This window comes from Cuculus canorus, chromosome 16 (assembly GCF_017976375.1).
Source record: "Cuculus canorus isolate bCucCan1 chromosome 16, bCucCan1.pri, whole genome shotgun sequence".
NCBI classification, from domain to species: Eukaryota; Metazoa; Chordata; class Aves; order Cuculiformes; family Cuculidae; genus Cuculus; species Cuculus canorus.
In genome coordinates, this window is record NC_071416.1 from 15924815 (window position 1) to 15937768 (window position 12954).

General features: G+C 37.9%; 1 long non-coding RNA gene across 5 annotated transcripts in view; it reads left to right on the forward strand.

Annotated features, from left to right (window-relative positions):
* Positions 1-12954, forward strand: part of LOC128853797 (uncharacterized) — a 142671-nt gene that overhangs the window by 8301 nt on the left and 121416 nt on the right. The window lies entirely within an intron of this gene.

Genomic DNA, 12954 nt, shown 5'->3' on the forward strand with positions numbered 1-12954 from the left:
TCAGATCTTTGTCTGTTAATATTTTATAATAATAATGATGATGATGATGATGCCTTGCGGACTGTGCAGCACTCCAAAGTGCCTGAAATCTTGTGAACCCTCTCAGTGACTACTGAGAGGTAGTCAGTGGTCCAGATGCAACAAAACCCTTAGTATTTGAGGAATATTTTGTTAATTTCCCTTGTGTCTTACTGTCTGAGAAGAGATACTTTGATGTTGCTTTCATCCAGATCTGTCTGGTGTTGGAGAGATTGGTTATTTTTTTCTGTGCCTCCACCTTCCTCACCTGAATAAGGTATTCTCAGCCCAACCATTAAGCTAACTTGACCCCGTATGTAGATGGAAATGGTAGTATTTAATCTGAAAAATTCTCTTTCAGTCTATTAACACCTCATTTATGGAATGTAATGCCTTATAAAAGCTACAAGGGCTGATGCTTTTGGAATGGCTTGCTGTTTAGGGACTACTCACCACCGTTTTTCAGAATTGCTCTGTTCCAAAGGAAGCTCCAAAAATTATTGTGCCTTGAGATGTAATTCCTCCCAACTCTGTAATATTGGTGCAGAGTATAAATTGTTTCGCATCACCATTCAAGATGCAGCCCTGTTCCTTCTGTCATGTGTAATCAGCTCTGTGATCAAGATGAAAGAGCAAGGTGCAGGTCCCTGCTTTACTACCACTTCCCTTTTGTGTGAATTGTATACGGTAGTACAGAGAAACACATTTTCTTGAACAAGTTTTCAGTGGATTGAGCAGGGGTTTGAGAAGGAATTCTAATCTTGTATTTGAATTTCATTTCAAGTACATAGAAGCAATAAACTGAAGCACGTAAAATTAAAAACATTGCTATATACCCTGCTTACGGCCTGCCTAGCTGCAGACAGAGCCACTTCTGGTTTTATTTAGGAGTGTAAATAATCTGTATGTAATTTTTATTGCAGAATTATAACAGTGTCTTGCCCACACTTTACTTCTTCACCTATCCTATGAAAACTAGGGTTGGGGCAAAACATGCAGCTTGTGAATTTTCCAATATATGAACTGACTAGCCACAGTCTGGCCTTATGTTTCATGCAAGAGGAATAGTATTAAAGCTTGGTTGGAACAAATCTCAAAAGAGGTAAAATTAGGGATCAGCTACAGGTATGTTTTTGCCAAGTGTTATGTTTGCCTATGATATTCTCAAGCTGAGCTCTACAGAACATACTTGGAGTGGAGTGGAGGAGGATATATTGACAGAGTGGCTGGGAACAGAGTGCAGGATGTATCGGGGAGTTCAAGATAAAGGTAGGGATAAAGAATGAAATTCCACTCTTTTGCCTATCACTGCTTTCCATCCACATCTTCCATTCTCAGCTCTGCATCATTGATCTTCCATTATAATGTGTATCCCTTGCTGTGGGTGTATCTCTTGCTCCACATTAATGTCAGCATCACTGAGAAATCAGTTTGGGAGACAATATTAAGGGCATAGAATGTGTTGGAGCAAGGAGTGAAAGCATTCAGATGAACCTAAATGGGTGAAGATTCTGTAATATTCTCAGACATTCTATTCCAGTGTTTCAGTAGTTTCATTATTAGATATTTTCTCCTGGTGACAAACCTACATCTTTATTTCTAGTTCTGCTTTGCTCTATTCTTGCAGAATACATTTTCAAATTAGTTTTTTTGTCTAATGCTAAAATGAGTGGAAGGATTAGTGGAAAGATTTTTTTATTTTTATATACCAATAATTATAAGTGATATTCCAAAATTATTTTCATATGGTATTTTTGCATTTTAAACATTTTGGAGCAGATACTTTGGGCATCCAAATGCGTATGTAAAATGTCCATGCAACTGGCTTGCAAACATGTTAGAAACCTGAATATTACTGTACTATCTGCCATGTACGCATACGGACATTAGTGAGTTCCTGCAGTAGCTGTGGAATGTGAGCACAGTTGTTTCAGCTGAATGTGTAGTCGGAACAATGAAGGAACGGTTTTATATGCATGTTGAACTTACATTTGTATGTTTAGCTTCTTTAAAAATCGGTTACTTTCTCTGTCTGTGGCATCAGGCAGTGAGAATACCTCATATGAATAGTTTTTGAGTGCTCTTGCTAAAGGATTAAATCACAAGCTCTCCTTATTTATAAAGAAAGCCCTCTCAGCAGGGATGGATCTCTCTTTTGTAACTGATCAAATAGGAGGATATCTGGCCAAATCAATTTATTCTGGTTCCTATGAAAAATATTGTCTGTGAAAACTTAAAAGCACTGACAAAACGTCAATGTTTCACTCCTATCTGCATGCAGATCAATATGAATGGGTCACAGTAACCTCTCAGAGAGCAGGTCTGCCTGACAACCAAAACTAATATGTATCTAAACTTCTTAAAAAGAACACAAACCACCTTTATCCATGGAGTATCTGCTCCCAACAGGATGATTTATATCAGATAAATCTGGATGATCTTGTATTAAGCTGGCTTCTTTTAACTTTGCATTTTAGTGGAACTTTCATCAATACAGTCAGGCATATTTAATCTAGACGTGCATATTCTGCATTGCTTGTTTAACTTACTCTCTTTGTCAAATGACTATCTTACTATGTTTCAAATAATTTTTAAAAGGCCTGAGTGTGGGAAGAGTTCTCAAATTGCATATGCAATTGGCACCACTATGTGCATTAAGCTGCGCAGATCACTGCTTCAGGATAACATTTTCTAAAGCTATTAACTAGAATTTTAAAAGGCGTGTCTACGCCAGGAGGTGATATGAATGGTAGAGGTGCTGGGCTAACACAGGAACACGATGCAGCACAGTTCTGCAGACGGATTATTTGGCAGCTCTAAATAATATAACTCATTATATTATTATTTCTTATCCAACAAACCTCATATTCCTAAATGTTCAATAGTGAATCTTTATTGCAGCTCTCCGTAGCATGTCTTTTTAGTTCAGATGCAGAAAAGGCACAAAGTAGCAAGACTCCAGTAAGCCTTGCCTTCCTACCCCATTTCTGATGGCGTCACATCTCTGCCATGATTCAGCAATGCTGTTTCTGGTTGGGGTGCCAGTGCTCTGTCACAAATGCATAGTCTTAGAAGCATATGTACCCATTGTGTGATGTGGACATACAAGAAACTGGTTTGGAAATTAAAGATTCAGGCTCCCAAGTGTTGTAAGTGCTTTTGAAAATCAGAAGATGACTGCGTAGAATGTCTTTCCCGGTCTTATGTGGGGTACTGGAAGTCTGAATCCATCTGGGGACTAAATGGTAGAACAATTAAAAAGATCTTAAAATATTGTCTGATGTTCATCTCTTGGAAAAAATTCTTGTTACCTAGATGCATAGTCCAGAATATTCACCCTGAAGTTTAATTGTAAGCCAGGTAAATGTTGATGTACCGAAGACAGCTTTAATTTAAAAATCTGAAATTAAACAGAAGAAATATGAATGCTTGGGATTTAGATTTAGCTCCTTCTCTTTGGCCTTTTAATTGAAAACTTAGATATGAAGAGGTCAAATATGAAGTACATTGCAAATGCTTGGGTGTTCTGGTTTGAAACTGTTTCCTTCTGAAAGCTTTTCATTTGCTACTAATTTCAATTTCATATGCAAGACCAGATTCAGGAAAATATTTGACTGTATGATATATTCTCAGACTTAATGTTCCTAGCAGCTCTGCAAAAGTAGTCAAAATTCTGAAAATTAATTTGACTGCTTAAAAAGTAATATGGAATACATACCCTGAGTTTTGCCTCATCTTCGATTACATATTAAGATACTGTGCTGTTAAACATCACATCCAAATATTTTATTCAATAAATAGGAAATGAGATGGAAAGATTAATCTATTCTCCTCCACCCAAAGGATCAAGCAGTTAAAACTGTGATCTGATTCCTCTGAGATGCTACACTAGCTCAGCAAAACACAGAAGTACATGGGAAAAAAATCTGGCACAAATATAAATCTGAATCATAGAATGGTTTGGGTTGGAAGGGACCTTAAAGATCATCCAGTTCCAACCAGTTCTTTTAGTATTTCTCATCCAACAACCCTCAAGTTCCTAAATGTTCACTTATGAATCTTTATCGCAGCTCTCTGTAGCATGTCCTTTTAGTTCAGATGCTGGAAAGGCACGAAGTACAATGTCACAGCTAAGATGTAGCCACACCACTCGGAGCAGTCAAGAATTGCTATGTCTCATAAATTGTTTTCTGTGTGCTGAGCTGTAGTCATTGATCATGAAGTCGTTTTTAGCCTGTGCCAATTCTGTAGTAAAATGTGTTAGATTAAATCACTGTGAAGGTTAAAGGTATGGCCTACTATTAAATTTTGGAGGTCTAGGGTCTAGTCCTTTCCAGTTATCTTGATTGTGTTTTTATAGATTGGAGTAGACCTTTAACAGGAAATTAAATGGCAGGACCCTTTAAGGAGCTTATGAAAGACAATGCATAGTGGCAATCCGCTTCTGAACTACTTATGGTTACTTAAATGGAAGGAGGTAATAGCCATTTGCACACAGTTGCATGGATTATTTTAGTTGTGTTGTTTGTAACACTAACAACTGAGACAGGAACTCCACAGGAGAAGAGGTTATTATCCTTTTGAAATTTGAAATGCACAGTAGGTAATCCACAATTACCTGAAACTGTGGTAGTTTTCAAGTTTTAGAGTTTCTAGTCTGTGTATACAGACATCATTTTTACACCTGCCATCTGGAAATCTCTGGTATCCTTGCGGAGCTGGGAGTGTCTGGTATACGTTTTGTGGGATTTGCATGTAGTACAGTACGTTTTGCAATAAGTTTGCTGGATTAATTCCAGTTCTTTCTCCAGAGCTTTGTGCATAGGGAGATTGCTGGGAAAATTTATGTTGATCCCCTTGGTAATGGGACAGAAATGCAAACTCTCACCTCTCTAATAGATCTCACATGGGCTGCTTTCTAATGCTTCGTATAGAAAGTGGTTGCCACTGAGACCTGTCCTGTCCTGGGTTGTAGTCAATAAATCACATCATGGTGGTGGCTGTTCACTTTAGATATTGTTTAAAGACTTCAATATCTTAAGCTGCTGTGCTGTATTTGCTCATTTTTCTTGTGTATTCCATATATTTTAGATGCAATTTAGAGCTAGATGCACTGGATTGTGTTCCAAAGATAATACCATTTCGTGCTAGCAGTGGATTAAGTAGGGACAGCTAACTTTCCATTCATCTATCCATTTTATTCTGCACAAGTCAGTAGTATGAATTTCCACCTCTCCCTTTGATAATAAATTCAAAATTACTGATTCTTTGCCCCTCTAACGTGCTCCCATTTGTGGCGGTTTGCTGCAGATTTTAATGAAAATGAAACTGAGTTCTTATTAGAGGTTAAGAGATTTTGGCAATTACTTCCTTAAAGCAGTAATTCATTTGTTCTATAAAACTGCCAAGAAATCCAGAAGGGAATCAAACAAACAAAATTCCTTTTGAAAGATCTTTGTATGACTGTACATGGCTTTCAGAGTCAGCTAAATCAGATCAAATATTGATTTGTTAAATGATAATTTAAAGTAACTATTTTATAGTTGGTTTCAGGTCTGTATTAGCATGGGGTCTTGGGGGGTTGTTTTGGGTTTTCTTTGCAAGGAACTTTTGAGATGGAACAAGGGATTTCATTTTGCTACAGCAAAGCATTTTCAAGTATTAGAACATCTTGTTTTATGAGGTGAATAATCTCTACTGCCAGAGCATAGTTTTAAGTGCTGGAAAAGGCAGTATTTTCACAGAAAATTGGACTACTTTTGAGCAAATTAGCATACAGACCTATGAAATACATTCCACTGTGCAATATTTCAGTCAATCTCAGAAATCTGTGGTTCGAGGTTTTATTTTCCTTATCTGAAATAGAAATACATGGCTAAGCTTGTAAGATGAATGATTGAGAACCGGTTGAGAATTTTTTAGCAAAACATTCTTTGTCTAAAAATGCTGTTTGGTTAGAAGAGAAAACCCTTGTGGACATGTTGTGCTTTTTACAAAACCCTTCTGAGATCCAGAATGGAATATTTAGTCAAAGTAAGAGAATGTGAGACACTCTCCTGTTTTGGAAAATCAAGAAGTCCAGTGGTTAGGGCTGTTGTTCACAACAGGCGCTTTAACTTTTGTCTCCTCAAGGCCTCAGAGAAGTGCCTTGAAGAAGTAGCTGTTTGAAATTTGGCTGCCTGTACAAGGGTTATGTGCTCATGTTCTCCTCTTGGAAAAAAATTGGGAGGTCTTCAGTTTGTTCTAGTTTAGAACACAGCTAAATGTTGATACTTCAGAATTTTTCTCAGATATTTTTCCGGTCCAGCCATAAGTAGTTTAAATACAATGGCTTCCTAACATCTAAATTTCACTCTTCCTTCTTTAATGTATGTGCATATCACATTTGTCTTACATCTGTTGACCAGATGAAAAGTGCCATGGGACGTGTGACCCACCTAACGGCTTGAAATTCTGGCACTGTATCATTGGTTACAATAGATGGGGCTGTGTACACCCAAAACCAAAAATTGAGTGTTCAGACAATAAGATGATTTGGGCTTGTTTGTGTTTACGTTTGCACATTCTGCACATAAGCCTTGATCCCAAGTAAATAATGAAGAAGAGAAAATCCATTAAATAAGTTATTCCAAATATCATAGATCTTGTCACATTAATGATTTCAGAAGTGACATCCAACCAATTGTTTTTGCAGTAGAGCGTTTTTTTAGGGATTAGAAAATTCCAAACTGTTCTCAGGCAAAATCCAGCTGAGGTGAGGTCAGAATTTTGCATTAGAGCTTCCAATTCCAGAGGATTGTGGAAAATGTTGAATTTAATAAGTTTTGTGAATTATTAGTTGTGTTTTTTCACTCCTGTGAAGCAGTTTATATCAATGTAAAGCCAGGCATGGAAGAAGTACAGTACTATTGCCCAAAAGTGGTAAATGCTCAGTAATGAAACACTAGTCAAAGAGAAGTGACCTAATGAGATGTGAAGCTAGCAGAATATCTATTAGAAATGAAGAGGTTAATCTGTGGCTACATTGAAAAAGTACTCTCTAGTGCTCAGACTAAGAGCAGTCAGTAAGAAAAGCTGACAAAGGGGACGGAAAAAGAATGTTGTGACTATGGTTTAAATGTTATGACATTAGGAAGCTTGTGTTCACAACTGTTCTTAATTTTGTCATTATGAAATAATGTAAAATTGATAGGAAATATTTTTTTCCACGTCAGGCAATATGATCAGCTCTTTGGTAACTTGAGGGGAAAGTATCAAAGGGGCTGAATATTGTGACGCTTAAGAGTTGAGCAACTGGACAAGTTAACCTGCTGGGCAATCCCCAGTGTGGGTATCTGTTTGCCTGGTCAGGGAAGGTGCAAATCCAGAACACCAGAATGCCACTAGTGTAGTCTGACGCATACTGAAATGTAGGTACAAAACGAGTATCTAGGTAGGTTTGTGGGTTTTTAACTCAGACTAACATTTCTGAAGGCAGAATAAATTTGTCAGTGATAATATGACTTGAATTTTATCAGTTGGCATAGTTAAATATGCATAGGCATATGCATTTGCTACTGCTAATTATCAGGTTGCAGAGATGATGAGAAAACTAAGATATATGAGAGATTTATTAGACACTGGCACCCCATTTGAAACTCTCCATGGAACAGATATCTGCACTTGGGGCAGGGCATTTTTTCCATGCAGTGGTTGTGCTATTGTCCATATTTGTCTAATTTCAGACTAAGTAGTTCCAGATTTCAACAAAACATGATGTTTGTGAACTTTTTCTACTTCATACGTCTCTAATGACTGGGTATACTCAGCTGAACAGGGCTTTAAACACTCCGCTTACTAATGCTGTGAGTCTGGCTGCTATGACCTAGGCCAAAAGAAAATGGTGAAATTAACTTCTGGAATGTATGTGTAATGTACTGTGCATGGTTCTAGTTTAGCTTCAAACCACTGAATGGTGTACATAGCTCATTCCCAAGAGGTCCTTCCTGTTTTGAGTTGAACAGGGATATAGCTCTTGAAGAGGCACTGAAATATAGAAGATGACTGGTGGTGTTGGCTGAGCAGCCTCAAATTCCCATATAGTTGAAACTCGGTGTTTTCTTTGAAGAGCCTAGAATTCTAACAAACAGGAAGGCGATGGACATCAGAAGAAGACGATTTTCTTGAGGATTAAATTTTAAATAACTGCCAAATAAAAATTCTGCTTTCCAAAATTAATTCCATGTTAGACTACCATAAGATTTATTGTATATATTTCTTGTATAAACGTCTAGAAGTCAATGGCTGGAATGATGCAGCTTTGGCTATCGGTGACTGGAGCTCACCAGAAAAACTGAAAAGCTAATACTTTGGTGCTATTAAAATTCTCACAAAGACCCTGGTTCTAAGTTATCAGCTCAGCAGTCTTTGGGATTGCTCAGCTAATGATCCATTCTGTGTAATTCTGTGGGAGATTCTGGACTAGTGATTTTGAATCAACACCTGTTTATTTTTTTCTAAGATGCTCTTAGAATATCAGAACACTTCGGAATCAGCACTCAAGTTTCTAACAAATTGCACAAGCCTGCGTTGTGTTCGTGATGTCCTCGAAGTTCTCCAGGTGCAGCGCACTGTGTGGAGCCAAAATCTGATTTAATGCACTGGACATAAATTGTAGGCTTGGATTCCAAGAACCAGGTACTGGATGCCATATACAGTAATTGAGTACTTGGATGCTGAATCCACAAATCAAAGTTTTGGACTGAAAGCAATGTAATTTGAAATGTCAGTGTTCTGAAGAATGGTAGAGCTTGTGAGACTGCTTCAAGTGGGTGTTTTAAATATTCAGTGTGCACATTTATTAAATTGCAAATGAATAGCACTCTGCATCAGGCATATTTAACACATTTAAGTCATATTTCTAAATGTTCTTTTGTACAGCAGTGAATTAGGTGGATTGGGTACCTGCTTCTGAACTGCACAAATATTCTACCCAAAAACCCCTCTAAAGACACTTTTTGAATCAAGTAATTAATAAATCTAGAAACACTTAGGAAGTACATCTACATATATAAACTATATGGTTAGACATGAACAAAACTTTTTAAAAAAAATAGAACTAATAGTGAGGAGAGATTGGAAAATCTCCGTTAATGTATGGAATTAAATGTTGTGAAGGAAACAAAACACATGAGTGTAAAACAGTGATGCATGTAAAACACAGCTCTGGGCAATAGGGTTTGCTAGTTCTCTCTAGAAGAAAAATCTACTAGCTTTCATTGGCCAGTTTGATTATTGGAGCAATTTAGTTTCTCAAATTTTTAATATCCACTAAATATTTTTATAGTATATCAGAGTTCTCATTGTGCTCCCTACTCTTCAACTAGTCTTACCCCTGAACTTTCTCTACCTAGAATCAGTAAAGAGAATCCAATGGGAGGTACCATCCGTGAGGGACATCCTCAGCTGTAGAGATCCTCAGTTTTACCACAGGTTGCTGGATAAGGATGTCCCATGACAGGATCTGAATCAGAATCTTATCTGTGTCACAGGCTTAAATCTAGCGACGACAGAAATTTTAATGTGACCACTACTTGGTGTGATGTGTGATAGGTGTGAAGCTTATTAAAACTCGATCTAGTTTCTTGTTAGCTTCACATTATGAAAACAATCTAGTACTACAACAAGCACCAACACTAATTTTAGTTCTCGTATAGAAATTTTAGCAGCAGCTCTTGAAGTGTTCTGTAAGGGGAAAAAGTAAAATCAATCCCATTTTTAGTTAAAATATGAATTGTGGAGAGGTAAATGTGCTTCCCAAAAATCAGGCTGCTTGTCAGTGACAATTCAGAAATGGAGTGTAAATGACGGGCATCTCGTACCAGTGCACCACCCACCGGGATCACAGCTCTTCAAAAGGATCCTCAAAGTGGAGCACCTTCTTTCAGTCTCCAGCATGAACGTGGGTCTGAACTCAGCAGAACCTCAAGATCCAGGAGTGCCATGCTGGGAAACCTTTAGTGTTCCCCACCAGGTGTGGTTTGGGGGTTGTCAGTCTGGCATTCTTAATTCATGTCAGCAACACCAGTTTCAGTTGTTGCTATCCAAATATTTCCTAGTCTTTTTTATATTTTATTACCTTTTTTTTTTTTTCTCCCCATGCTTAGCAGTATTTTGGAAACTTATTTGCCTTCATTTTTTCCCCAGCAACTTAATTGTGGATGTGAAGAGACTGGAAAGATTGGTTTTCTGTCTCTAAACTGCTTCTTGGATTTTGTGTATTAACACTGCAAACTTTTTCAGTCTCTACTTAAAGACTTGTTTAATATTTAACTCAAATAAACAGAAGTGAGATTTTTTTATACAAGACTAGCTATTGCAGGCCAAAAAAATCTTTGGATTATTTTGTTTCAAATCACTTAAATTAAAAAAATCAAGAAAGAGTGGACTTTTGTAATAATTCAACAAGTGCTACAGAAAGCAGAATGGAAGTAGTAGGTATTTCAGGACATTTCCTGTGTTTGCTATTTGTTGTAGTAAGATCAGTACTTTTGACTATTAACTTAAGAAGGTGCTATGAAGAAAAAAAGCGCAAAATATTAGGCCCGTTATGGATCATTTAATTTTCTGCTGATTTTCCCCCTATCTCCTCCTCTTAACTCACTCTACACAGTACTGTGATAAGTCTCTACTTGTTGGATTTTTCCATAGTAAAACTTCTGTCCCAGTGCCAGCACATTATGTTCCTGCTTGGAGCCATGACGTCAGATGGTATCTGGCTCCAGGCCAAGGAATGCTGCTGGGAAAGCGTGAATGAATGATTGTAGTTCACTTTGTAGTTGCCTCTTTTGGAGCCAGGAATATTCATGTAATATTCAATCGACTGGCTAATGTAAATTTATCAGTGTTTCTTTATAGAGACAGAAGGAACTTCAGAGCAGCCTCATGGTGTGTACAGCAACTCAGGGAAAATATTGTGATAAACTTCAAGTTCAGAACTGGTTATAATAATTAGAACCGTAAAGGAAGAAAGATGTGATTCAATGCACGGTGACTGCTAGGTTCTAAATATAGTAAGAGAAAGGACCCTATGTCTACAATAGCTACTATCTGTTGTCCAGAAACTGAAAGGGAGGACAAATTCCAAATGATTAAAATTTCTATGAGCTCACGTGGTATGCATTTCCTTAAAAAAAAATATATCCTTAACTCTGCATGACAATACACTTCTTTCATCTGTACAGTTGGAAAACTGAGGGTCAAAATTGCAATTCAAATCAGAATTAACTGCTGTAAATTCAGTAATTCCAAAATGCTGGTAAAATTTTGGCCCCGAGTTTCTGCTCTGATTTTTATGAAAGTCTTCTCATAAAATCTCTCTCTCAACTGAAAGCTAATGTTCAATTTACTGCCAGTTCATTTTCATGATTTCCTGACTTTTGAGTCCTTCCAGGAGGAAGAATAAAGTAACTTGATAGCATTTCTTTTCTCATGTAGTAATTATTCAGTGGTAGATGATCTGTATTGTGTCAGTTAGTTCCAGAGTATGAAGTGTAGCTAAACCTACGCCACAGTAGTTCCCTTGTTACTTGATGGCAGTGTGGTGCAAATCCTGGTTTCATGTAGTTCTTGAGCAGTGTGAGCTATAATAGAGAGAGCTGAAGGGTTTTTATTTGGTCTCTGAGGTCTTAACCCCACCTTCTGTCACACAGTCATTGAATCACAGAATTATTCAGGTTGGAAGGCACCTAGGGAAGTCTCTAGCCCAGTTCATGCTCAAAGCAGAATGAGCATTGAATTTCAACTGATTTGCTTACGCCTTTGTTCAGTTTGGTCTTGACCAAACCTCCAAGGATGGAGATGCCATAACCTCTTTGAACAGCCTGTGCTTGATTACCCTCTCAGTAAAAAAAGTTGTTCTGTATATCCAGTCAGAAGCTCCTATTGCAGTTTTGGGCCTCTGCCTCCTCCCGCCATGCACCTCAGTAAAGAGCCTTGCTCTAGATTCTGCATTATCTGCTCTTAGCTATTTGAAGGACCCCCAAGCATCCTCTTGTCTCAGCTAAGCCAAGGTCAGTTCCTTCTTCGTATGTACCACATCAGCAAACAAAGCCAAATTGTTCAGTATATCCTCTCTGAGGGTATTGTCAGTAAAAAAATGCCATTTTATATGATCTATGACAAATCTGACCGAGATGCCTATGGATACATCATGCTCTTAGTAGCACTTGGAGTGTAAGCCAATTTCTTAGGTCAAATTCAGTGGAACCAGAAGAACTTGTTGAGCTGGTGAAGTTGGGATCCATCAGAGGGCTTGCAGTCAATTCTGTCTGTTAGCATGTCTTTAATTTTCTGAGAGTTTTGACATTGTAGCTTTAAGGTCCTTTTTCTGCAGCTGAGCGTTGAGGGGACAGGGATGCAATAGATTTGTAGCATGATGTGTGGAAACAGCTGTCACAGGTGGATTACAGAACCGAGGAGAATGTTCCACTGATCGTAGCTCACTGAGATACCTGGCTTCGAAGCAGTATGGTGACCCCACTCATGCCTCCAATAAGAAGCTTTGACTGGGAAGAAATACTGATGAGCCATAGGGCCAAAGTGCTTCTGGTGTAATTGTGACAGCACTGGTACTTTGTGTGAAAGCAGTGTAGTGAAACACAATATAATGTAACTGTCCTTCCAGAGAAAAAACTCATACCCATGAAGTGCTGCTTTACTGATTTGTTTCTATATTATGGATTTCTCCTAGCGCATCCCATGCACCTCTTCACACCTCTCCCCTAAGTGATATATTCCTCCAGCAGCCTGCAGTGTAGACCTAGCCTAAGGCTTAAATGCTCCTGTGCTCTTTTCCTTACAAATTATGATAGCTTCTTTTTTTTCCCACAGAAGGGAAGGGCACAGTAGTGTGTGTGGAAACTTTGTAATGGGTGGACCTCAAAACTTCACATTTAT